At 50.8% G+C, this 10,547-nt stretch overlaps 9 non-coding genes and 2 pseudogenes across 9 annotated transcripts; all 11 read left to right on the top strand.

Annotated features, from left to right (window-relative positions):
• The first annotated feature begins 1,345 nt into the window (after positions 1 to 1,345).
• Positions 1,346 to 1,570, top strand: LOC122142094 (annotated as a pseudogene).
• Positions 1,571 to 2,129: 559 nt separating this feature from the next.
• On the top strand, positions 2,130 to 2,242 carry LOC122142059 (annotated as a pseudogene).
• A 580-nt stretch (positions 2,243 to 2,822) lies between these two features.
• LOC122142126 lies at positions 2,823 to 2,986 on the top strand. The gene has a single exon (XR_006158360.1). It is a non-coding gene; the product is annotated as a U1 spliceosomal RNA (small nuclear RNA).
• Positions 2,987 to 3,908: 922 nt separating this feature from the next.
• On the top strand, positions 3,909 to 4,099 carry LOC122142087. Its single transcript, XR_006158337.1, has one exon. It is a non-coding gene; the product is annotated as a U2 spliceosomal RNA (small nuclear RNA).
• Positions 4,100 to 4,625: 526 nt separating this feature from the next.
• Positions 4,626 to 4,789, top strand: LOC122142136. The gene has a single exon (XR_006158370.1). It is a non-coding gene; the product is annotated as a U1 spliceosomal RNA (small nuclear RNA).
• A 919-nt stretch (positions 4,790 to 5,708) lies between these two features.
• LOC122142088 lies at positions 5,709 to 5,901 on the top strand. Its single transcript, XR_006158338.1, has one exon. It is a non-coding gene; the product is annotated as a U2 spliceosomal RNA (small nuclear RNA).
• A 524-nt stretch (positions 5,902 to 6,425) lies between these two features.
• Positions 6,426 to 6,590, top strand: LOC122142042. Its single transcript, XR_006158301.1, has one exon. It is a non-coding gene; the product is annotated as a U1 spliceosomal RNA (small nuclear RNA).
• Positions 6,591 to 7,509: 919 nt separating this feature from the next.
• Positions 7,510 to 7,704, top strand: LOC122142090. The gene has a single exon (XR_006158340.1). It is a non-coding gene; the product is annotated as a U2 spliceosomal RNA (small nuclear RNA).
• A 524-nt stretch (positions 7,705 to 8,228) lies between these two features.
• On the top strand, positions 8,229 to 8,392 carry LOC122142144. Its single transcript, XR_006158378.1, has one exon. It is a non-coding gene; the product is annotated as a U1 spliceosomal RNA (small nuclear RNA).
• Positions 8,393 to 9,309: 917 nt separating this feature from the next.
• LOC122142077 lies at positions 9,310 to 9,500 on the top strand. The gene has a single exon (XR_006158327.1). It is a non-coding gene; the product is annotated as a U2 spliceosomal RNA (small nuclear RNA).
• A 524-nt stretch (positions 9,501 to 10,024) lies between these two features.
• On the top strand, positions 10,025 to 10,190 carry LOC122142148. Its single transcript, XR_006158382.1, has one exon. It is a non-coding gene; the product is annotated as a U1 spliceosomal RNA (small nuclear RNA).
• The last annotated feature ends 357 nt before the right edge of the window (positions 10,191 to 10,547 follow it).

The raw sequence follows: 10,547 nt of genomic DNA, 5'->3' as shown, positions 1-10,547 counted from the left end.
CCCGGACTACATATTAAATTGATTTTTGGATCACGGAGCTGGAGCTGGGGGCTTGCTCTGTTCCACTCCCACGCATCGGCCTGGTATTGCAGTGTCTCCAGGATGCGGTGTGCTTCCCTTTTCAGGGATTGCTGCTTATTGTGATGAATAACAGAAAAAAAGGAATGAGGGCTTTGTCTTGGCTCCCCCTGAGGTCTGCTCTTGCAGATGCCGTGGTTGCTGTTTCATTGAGAGTTCTCCTCGGATGCATCCACCTGAGGTCTTGGAGTCTTTCACTAACGAGCTGATGCATCCACCTGAGGTCTTGGAGTCTTTCACTAATCATGAATTCCCCAAATGTGGGAATCTCGACTGCATAATTTATGGTGGGTAGCGGGGGACTGCGTTCGCGCTCTCCCCTGAAAGTGCTGGTTGAAAAAAGCAGATGGGTTTTTTCTCCTGATCTTTTTTTATACAAGCGTTTGTTCTGCTTACTTTTCGGAGTTCTCAATGATCCAGAGAGCTGTTCAGAATGTCCTTCCGTCTTATGCTTGGTATGGGTTGTGCGTGTTTAAAAAAAAAAAAAAAAAAAAAAAAAAAGTCACTTGAGCTCTTGAAAAATCGGCCCCTGGTGGGTTCAAATTTCTCACAGACCTCACTTTTCAAGTCGATCGGACTGACTGCTGCCGAGCTGTAGCTGTTTTCATGATTGTTTGGTTGTCCTTTTTCATTTCCTTTTCATTTTTTTTCACCTTACAGCGCCACCAAGTGGCCAGTCACAGCACCCTTTTTCTCCTGACCACAGACTGAGCCCGCGCATAGGCGTGCCGATTTGGGTGAAGTGATCTCATTCCTCTCTGGAGTTACAGCCATTTTAGCAACCTGGGCCACACGACCTTCGAACGTTTTGAGGGCCCCTCGCCAAGGTGGATGGAAATTTCCACTTTTTTTGGATGATTATTGACCGTCAGACTCCAGAGAATCTTTCTGTGCTGCTTTGGTTTCGGACTGGGCCAAATACCTGGTGCCGGTTTGCAAAAGAAGGTTTTCGACAAAATCCAAAATAGCCGAAAATTTCGCCGCCAGAGCGACCTGCCAATTCGAGACCTGCCTCTCGTTCGGCTCGAGCCAAGGATTCCGATGACATGAGGCACGTGGCTCTGCGACGAACCGTTTGGGAGTTACGAGCGATGCCGTACTCTCCGCCGCAGCAGAGCCACCGTCGGGCCGATCGGGGCGAGGCTCGGTGACGTTGCAGACGGGGGGGGGTCCTACCGTCCCCCAGCGTTTCAGGTCTCCCTGACTTACCAAAGCCGAGATGGGCGTGGCCATGTCCCGCTTCCTCCCCGCTGCACCATTGCAGCATCGCGCTTCTCGGCCTTTTGGCTAAGATCAAGTGTAGTATCTGTTCTTATCAGTTTAATATCTGATACGTCCCCTACCCGGGGACTACATATTAAATTGATTTTTGGATCACGGAGCTGGAGCGGGGGCTTGCTCTGTCCACTCCACGCAGCCTGGTAGTGGCTTGCTCTGTCCACTCCACGCATCGGCCTGGTATTGCAGTGTTTCCAGGAACGGTGTGGCTTTTCCTTTCAGGGATTGCTGCTTATTGTGATGAATAACAGAAAAAAGGAATGAGGGCTTTGTCTTGGCTCCCCCTGAGGTCTGCTCTTGCAGATGCCGTGGTTGCTGTTTTATTGAGAGTTCTCCCTCGGATGCATCCACCTGAGGTCTTGGAGTCTTTCACTAACGGCGTGGGTTCACCGTTGATGGGACGGTGATGGAGTGATGCATCGTTCAGGTGTGTTTGGTTAAAGGGAGTCATCTAAACACATATGAGACCCTTTGTCTGAGACACCCGATTTTCAGATCTTCGAGTCTCTACTAATGAGCTGATGATCTGAATCAGGTGTGTTTGATTAAGGTGACATAGAACACATTCATGCAGTGTTGGGGGCCTCCAGGAACGCGGTTGGGAAACACTGATCTAAAACCATGGTTGTGAAGCGTCGGCTCGTGCCAACGCTTGGCAGTTTGCAGGCCAGTAATGGAAGGCAGCCGTCCTTCCTTTGCTAGGGGCGGGGGTTCACCGTTGATGAGGACGGTAGAGACGGAAATGGTACCTCTGACTGGCCGCCTGGGCCTTCATACTTACCTGGCAGGGGAGACACCATGATCAAGAAGGCGGTTCACCCAGGGCAGGGCCATTGCACTCTTTCCGTTCCTCCGAAGACGTGTGGAATCTCGTGCTGCTGTTTTCCCCTTCCATTGCAGGTCGGCTTGTGATGTGAGACCCCTGCGAATTTTTCCCCAAATGTGGGACCCGTTTTTTCTAGTGTGATGAATAACAGAAAAAGGAATGAGGGCTTTGTCTTGGCTCCCCCTGAGGTCTGCTCTTGCAGATGCCGTGGTTGCTGTTTTATTGAGAGTTCTCCTCGGATGCATCCACCTGAGGTCTCGGAGTCTTTCACTAACGAGCTAATGCATCGAGTCAGGTGTGTTTGGTTAAAGGGAGTCATCTAAAACATATGAGACCCTTTGTCTGAGACACCCGATTCAGATCTTCGAGTCTCTACTAATGAGCTGATGATCTGAATCAGGGTGTGTTTGATTAAGGTGACATAGAACACATTCATGCAGTGTTGGGGGGCCTCCAGGAACGCGGTTGGGAAACACTGATCTAAAACCAGGGTTGGGAAGCGTCGGCTCGTGCCAACGCTTGGCAGTTTGCAGGCCAGTAACGGAAGGCAGCCGTCCTTCCTTTGCTAGGGGCGGGGGTTCACCGTTGATGAGGACGGTAGAGACGGAAATGGTACCTCTGACTGGCCGCCTGGGCCTTCATACTTACCTGGCAGGGGAGACACCACGATCAAGAAGGCGGTTCACCCAGGGCGAGGCTCGTCCATTGCACTCCGGCCGTGCTGACCCCTGCGAATTCCCCAAATGTGGGAATCTCGACTGCATAATTTATGGTAGTGGGGGACTGCGTTCGCGCTCTCCCCTGAAAGTGCTGGTTGAAAAAAGCAGATGGGTTTTTTCTCCTGATCTTTTTTTATACAAAGCGTTTGTTCTGGCTTACTTTTCGGGTTCTCAATGATCAGAATGAGGACTTCCGCTCAATGATCCAGAGAGCTGTTAAAAAAAAAAAAAAAAAAAAAAAAAAAAAGTCACTTGCGCTCTTGAAAAATCGGCCCCTGGTGGGTTCAAATTTCTCACAGACCTCACTTTTCAAGTCGATCGGACTGACTGCTGCCGAGCTGTAGCTGTTTTCATTATTGTTTGGTTGTCCTTTTTCATTTCCTTTTCATTTTTTTTCACCTTACAGCGCCACCAAGTGGCCAGTCACAGCACCCTTTTTCTCCTGACCACAGACTGAGCCCGCGCATAGGCGTGCCGATTTGGGTGAAGTGATCTCATTCCTCTCTGGAGTTATAGCCATTTTAGCAACCTGGGCCACACGACCTTCGAACGTTTTGAGGGCCCCTCGCCAAGGTGGATGGAAATTTCCACTTTTTTTGGATGATTATTGACCGTCAGACTCCAGAGAATCTTTCTGTGCTGCTTTGGTTCGGACTGGGCCAAATACCTGGTGCCGGTTTGCAAAAGAAGGTTTTCGACAAAATCCAAAATAGCCGAAAATTTCGCCAGAGCGACCTGCCAATTCGAGACCTGCCTCTCGTTCGGCTCGAGCCAAGGATTCCGATGACATGAGGCACGTGGCTCTGCGACGAACCGTTTGGGAGTTACGAGCGATGCCGTACTCTCCGCCGCAGCAGAGCCACCGTCGGGCCGATCGGGGCGAGGCTCGGTGACGTTGCAGACGGGGGAGGGTCCTACCGTCCCCCAGCGTTTCAGGTCTCCCTGACTTACCAAAGCCGAGATGGGCGTGGCCATGTCCCGCTTCCTCCCCGCTGCACCATTGCAGCATCGCTTCTCGGCCTTTTGGCTAAGATCAAGTGTAGTATCTGTTCTTATCAGTTTAATATCTGATACGTCCCCTCCCCGGGGACTACATATTAAATTGATTTTTGGGTCACGGAGCTGGAGCCGGGGCTTGCTCTGTTCACTCCACGCATCGGCCTGGTATTGCAGTGTTTCCAGGAACGGTGTGCTTCCCTTTTCAGGGATTGCTGCTTATTGTGATGAATAACAGAAAAAGGAATGAGGGCTTTGTGTCTTGGCTCCCCCTGAGGTCTGCTCTTGCAGATGCCGTGGTTGCTGTTTTATTGAGAGTTCTCCTCGGATGCATCCACCTGAGGTCTTGGAGTCTTTCACTAACGAGCTGATGCATCGAATCAGGTGTGTTTGGTTAAAGGGAGTCATCTAAAACATATGAGACCCTTTGTCTGAGACACCCGATTCAGATCTTGGAGTCTCTACTAATGAGCTGATGATCTGAATCAGGTGTGTTTGATTAAGGTGACATAGAACACATTCATGCAGTGTTGGGGGGCCTCCAGGAACGCGGTTGGGAAACACTGATCTAAAACCAGGGTTGGGAAGCGTCGGCTCGTGCCAACGCTTGGCAGTTTGCAGGCCAGTAATGGAAGGCAGCCGTCCTTCCTTTGCTAGGGGCGGGGGTTCACCGTTGATGAGGACGGTAGAGACGGAAATGGTACCTCTGACTGGCCGCCTGGGCCTTCATACTTACCTGGCAGGGGAGACACCATGATCAAGAAGGCGGTTCACCCAGGGCGAGGCTCGTCCATTGCACTCCGGCCGTGCTGACCCCTGCGAATTCCCCAAATGTGGGAATCTCGACTGCATAATTTATGGTAGTGGGGGACTGCGTTCGCGCTCTCCCCTGAAAGTGCTGGTTGAAAAAAGCAGATGGGTTTTTTTTCTCCTGATCTTTTTTTATACAGAGCGTTTGTTTCTGCTTATCAGAGAGCTGTTCAGACTGAGGACTTCCGTCCTATGCTTGGTATGGGTTGTGCGTAAAAAAAAAAAAAAAAAAAAAAAAAGTCACTTGCGCTCTGAAAAAAATCGGCCCCTGGTGGGTTCAAATTTCTCACACAGACCTCAGTTTTCAAGTCAATCGGACTGACTATTGCCTAGTTGTAGCTGTTTTCATGATTGTTTGGTTGTCCATTTTTCATTTCCTTTTCCTTTTCTCACCTTACAGCGCCACCAAGTGGCCAGTCGCAGCGCCCTTTTTCTCCTGACCACAGACTGAGCCCGCGCATAGGCGTGCCGATTTGGGTGAAGTGATCTCATTCCTCTCTGGAGTTATAGCCATTTTAGCAACCTGGGCCACACGACCTTCGAACGTTTTGAGGGCCCCTCGCCAAGGTGGATGGAAATTTCCACTTTTTTTGGATGATTATTGACCGTCAGACTCCAGAGAATCTTTCTGTGCTGCTTTGGTTCGGACTGGGCCAAATACCTGGTGCCGGTTTGCAAAAGAAGGTTTTCTACAAAATCCAAAATAGCCGAAAATTTCGCCAGAGCGACCTGCCAATTCGAGACCTGCCTCTCGTTCGGCTCGAGCCAAGGATTCCGATGACATGAGGCACGTGGCTCTGCGACGAACCGTTTGGGAGTTACGAGCGATGCCGTACTCTCCGCCGCAGCAGAGCCACCGTCGGGCCGATCGGGGCGAGGCTCGGTGACGTTGCAGACGGGGGAGGGTCCTACCGTCCCCCAGCGTTTCAGGTCTCCCTGACTTACCAAAGCCGAGATGGGCGTGGCCATGTCCCGCTTCCTCCCCGCTGCACCACTGCAGCATCGCTTCTCTCGGCCTTTTGGCTAAGATCAAGTGTAGTATCTGTTCTTATCAGTTTAATATCTGATACGTCCCCTACCCGGGGACTACATATTAAATTGATTTTTGGATCACGGAGCTGGAGCCGGGGCTTGCTCTGTCCACTCCACGCATCGGCCTGGTATTGCAGTGGTTCCAGGAACGGTGAGCTTCCCTTTTCAGGGATTGCTGCTTATTGTGATGAATAACAGAAAAAGGAATGAGGGCTTTGTCTTGGCTCCCCCTGAGGTCTGCTCTTGCAGATGCCGTGGTTGCTGTTTTATTGAGAGTTCTCCTCGGATGCATCCACCTGAGGTCTTGGAGTCTTTCACTAACGAGCTGATGCATCGAATCAGGTGTGTTTGGTTAAAGGGAGTCATCTAAAACATATGAGACCCTTTGTCTGAGACACCCGATTCAGATCTTCGAGTCTCTACTAATGAGCTGATGATCTGAATCAGGTGTGTTTGATTAAGGTGACATAGAACACATTCATGCAGTGTTGGGGGGCCTCCAGGAACGCGGTTGGGAAACACTGATCTAAAACCAGGGTTGGGAAGCGTCGGCTCGTGCCAACGCTTGGCAGTTTGCAGGCCAGTAATGGAAGGCAGCCGTCCTTCCTTTGCTAGGGGCGGGGGTTCACCGTTGATGAGGACGGTAGAGACGGAAATGGTACCTCTGACTGGCCGCCTGGGCCTTCATACTTACCTGGCAGGGGGGAGACACCATGATCAAGAAGGCGGTTCACCCAGGGCGAGGCTCGTCCATTGCACTCCGGCCGTGCTGACCCCTGCGAATTCCCCAAATGTGGGAATCTCGACTGCATAATTTATGGTAGTGGGGGACTGCGTTGCGCGCTCCCCTGAAAGTGCTGGTTGAAAAAAGCAGATGGGTTTTTTTTAAAGTGCTCTTTTTTTATATACAGAGCGTTTGTTCTGGCTTAGAGAGCTGTTCAGAATGAGGACTTCCGTCCTATGCTTGGTATGGGTTGTTAAAAAAAAAAAAAAAAAAAAAAAAAAAAGTCACTTGCGCTCTTGAAAAATCGGCCCCTGGTGGGTTCAAATTTCTCACAGACCTCACTTTTCAAGTCGATCGGACTGACTGCTGCCGAGCTGTAGCTGTTTTCATGATTGTTTGGTTGTCCTTTTTCATTTCCTTTTCATTTTTTTTTCACCTTACAGCGCCACCAAGTGGCCAGTCACAGCACCCTTTTTCTCCTGACCACAGACTGAGCCCGCGCATAGGCGTGCCGATTTGGGTGAAGTGATCTCATTCCTCTCTGGCGTTATAGCCATTTTAGCAACCTGGGCCACACGACCTTCGAACGTTTTGAGGGCCCCTCGCCAAGGTGGATGGAAATTTCCACTTTTTTTGGATGATTATTGACCGTCAGACTCCAGAGAATCTTTCTGTGCTGCTTTGGTTCGGACTGGGCCAAATACCTGGTGCCGGTTTGCAAAAGAAGGTTTTCGACAAAATCCAAAATAGCCGAAAATTTCGCCAGAGCGCCCTGCCAATTCGAGACCTGCCTCTCGTTCGGCTCGAGCCAAGGATTCCGATGACATGAGGCACGTGGCTCTGCGACGAACCGTTTGGGAGTTACGAGCGATGCCGTACTCTCCGCCGCAGCAGAGCCACCGTCGGGCCGATGGGGGCGAGGCTCGGTGACGTTGCAGACGGGGGGGAGGGTCCTACCGTCCCCCAGCGTTTCAGGTCTCCCTGACTTACCAAAGCCGAGATGGGCGTGGCCATGTCCCGCTTCCTCCCCGCTGCACCACTGCAGCATCGCTTCTCGGCCTTTTTGCTAAGATCAAGTGTAGTATCTGTTCTTATCAGTTTAATATCTGATACGTCCCCTACCCGGGGACTACATATTAAATTGATTTTTGGATCACGGAGCTGGAGCCGTCCGGGGCTTGCTCTGTCCACTCCACGCATCGGCCTGGTATTGCAGTGTTTCCAGGAACGGTGTGCTTCCCTTTTCAGGGATTGCTGCTTATTGTGATGAATAACAGAAAAAGGAATGAGGGCTTTGTCTTGGCTCCCCCTGAGGTCTGCTCTTGCAGATGCCGTGGTTGCTGTTTTATTGAGAGTTCTCCTCGGATGCATCCACCTGAGGTCTTGGAGTCTTTCACTAACGAGCTGATGCATCGAATCAGGTGTGTTTGGTTAAAGGGAGTCATCTAAAACATATGAGACCCTTTGTCTGAGACACCCGATTCAGATCTTCGAGTCTCTACTAATGAGCTGATGATCTGAATCAGGTGTGTTTGATTAAGGTGACATAGAACACATTCATGCAGTGTTGGGGGGCCTCCAGGAACGCGGTTGGGAAACACTGATCTAAAACCAGGGTTGGGAAGCGTCGGCTCGTGCCAACGCTTGGCAGTTTGCAGGCCAGTAATGGAAGGCAGCCGTCCTTCCTTTGCTAGGGGCGGGGGTTCACCGTTGATGAGGACGGTAGAGACGGAAATGGTACCTCTGACTGGCCGCCTGGGCCTTCATACTTACCTGGCAGGGGAGACACCATGATCAAGAAGGCGGTTCACCCAGGGCGAGGCTCGTCCATTGCACTCCGGCCGTGCTGACTCCTGCGAATTCCCCAAATGTGGGAATCTCGACTGCATAATTTATGGTAGTGGGGGACTGCGTTCGCGCTCTCCCCTGAAAGTGCTGGTTGAAAAAAGCAGATGGGTTTTTTCTCCTGATCTTTTTTTATACAGAGCGTTTGTTCTGATCCAGAGAGCTGTTCAGAATGAGGACTTCCGTCCTATGCTTGGTATGGGTTGTGCGTGTGTAAAAAAAAAAAAAAAAAAAAAAAGTCACTTGCGCTCTTGAAAAAATCGGCCCCTGGTGGGTTCAAATTTCTCACAGACCTCACTTTTCAAGTCGATCGGACTGACTGCTGCCGAGCTGTAGCTGTTTTCATGATTGTTTGGTTGTCCTTTTTCATTTCCTTTTTTTTTTTTTTTTCACCTTACAGCGCCACCAAGTGGCCAGTCACAGCACCCTTTTTCTCCTGACCACAGACTGAGCCCGCGCATAGGCGTGCCGATTTGGGTGAAGTGATCTCATTCCTCTCTGGAGTTATAGCCATTTTAGCAACCTGGGCCACACGACCTTCGAACGTTTTGAGGGCCCCTCGCCAAGGTGGATGGAAATTTCCACTTTTTTTGGATGATTATTGACCGTCAGACTCCAGAGAATCTTTCTGTGCTGCTTTGGTTCGGACTGGGCCAAATACCTGGTGCCGGTTTGCAAAAGAAGGTTTTCGACAAAATCCAAAATAGCCGAAAATTTCGCCAGAGCGACCTGCCAATTCGAGACCTGCCTCTCGTTCGGCTCGAGCCAAGGATTCCGATGACATGAGGCACGTGGCTCTGCGACGAACCGTTTGGGAGTTACGAGCGATGCCGTACTCTCCGCCGCAGCAGAGCCACCGTCGGGCCGATCGGGGCGAGGCTCGGTGACGTTGCAGACGGGGGAGGGTCCTACCGTCCCCCAGCGTTTCAGGTCTCCCTGACTTACCAAAGCCGAGATGGGCGTGGCCATGTCCCGCTTCCTCCCCGCTGCACCACTGCAGCATCGCTTCTCGGCCTTTTGGCTAAGATCAAGTGTAGTATCTGTTCTTATCAGTTTAATATCTGATACGTCCCCTACCCGGGGACTACATATTAAATTGATTTTTGGATCACGGAGCTGGAGCCGGGGCTTGCTCTGTTCACTCCACGCATCGGCCTGGTATTGCAGTGTTTCCAGGAACGGTGTGCTTCCCTTTTCAGGGATTGCTGCTTATTGTGATGAATAACAGAAAAAGGAATGAGGGCTTTGTCTTGGCTCCCCCTGAGGTCTGCTCTTGCAGATGCCGTGGTTGCTGTTTTATTGAGAGTTCTCCTCGGATGCATCCACCTGAGGTCTTGGAGTCTTTCACTAACGAGCTGATGCATCGAATCAGGTGTGTTTGGTTAAAGGGAGTCATCTAAAACATATGAGACCCTTTGTCTGAGACACCCGATTCAGATCTTCGAGTCTCTACTAATGAGCTGATGATCTGAATCAGGTGTGTTTGATTAAGGTGACATAGAACACATTCATGCAGTGTTGGGGGGCCTCCAGGAACGCGGTTGGGAAACACTGATCTAAAACCAGGGTTGGGAAGCGTCGGCTCGTGCCAACGCTTGGCAGTTTGCAGGCCAGTAATGGAAGGCAGCCGTCCTTCCTTTGCTAGGGGCGGGTGTTCACCGTTGATGAGGACGGTAGAGACGGAAATGGTACCTCTGACTGGCCGCCTGGGCCTTCATACTTACCTGGCAGGGGAGACACCATGATCAAGAAGGCGGTTCACCCAGGGCGAGGCTCGTCCATTGCACTCCGGCCGTGCTGACCCCTGCGAATTCCCCAAATGTGGGAATCTCTCGACTGCATAATTTATGGTAGTGGGGGACTGCGTTCGCGCTCTCCCCTGAAAGTGCTGGTTGAAAAAAGCAGATGGTTTTTTTCTCCTGATCTTTTTTTATATACAGAGCGTTTGTTCTCAATGATCCAGAGAGCTGTTCAGAATGAGGACTTCGTCCTATGCCTATGCTTGGTATCTGTTTTAAAAAAAAAAAAAAAAAAAAAAAGTCACTTGCGCTCTTGAAAAATCGGCCCCTGGTGGGTTCAAATTTCTCACAGACCTCACTTTTCAAGTCGATCGGACTGACTGCTGCCGAGCTGTAGCTGTTTTCATGATTGTTTGGTTGTCCTTTTTCATTTCCTTTTCATTTTTTTTTTCACCTTACAGCGCCACCAAGTGGCCAGTCACAGCACCCTTTTTCTCCTG

The sequence above is a fragment of the Cyprinus carpio genome, chromosome B23 (genome assembly GCF_018340385.1).
Source record: "Cyprinus carpio isolate SPL01 chromosome B23, ASM1834038v1, whole genome shotgun sequence".
Lineage (NCBI taxonomy): Eukaryota > Metazoa > Chordata > Actinopteri > Cypriniformes > Cyprinidae > Cyprinus > Cyprinus carpio.
Note: the sequence above shows the minus strand (reverse complement) of the source record. Positions and strands in the feature narration are given on the sequence as shown.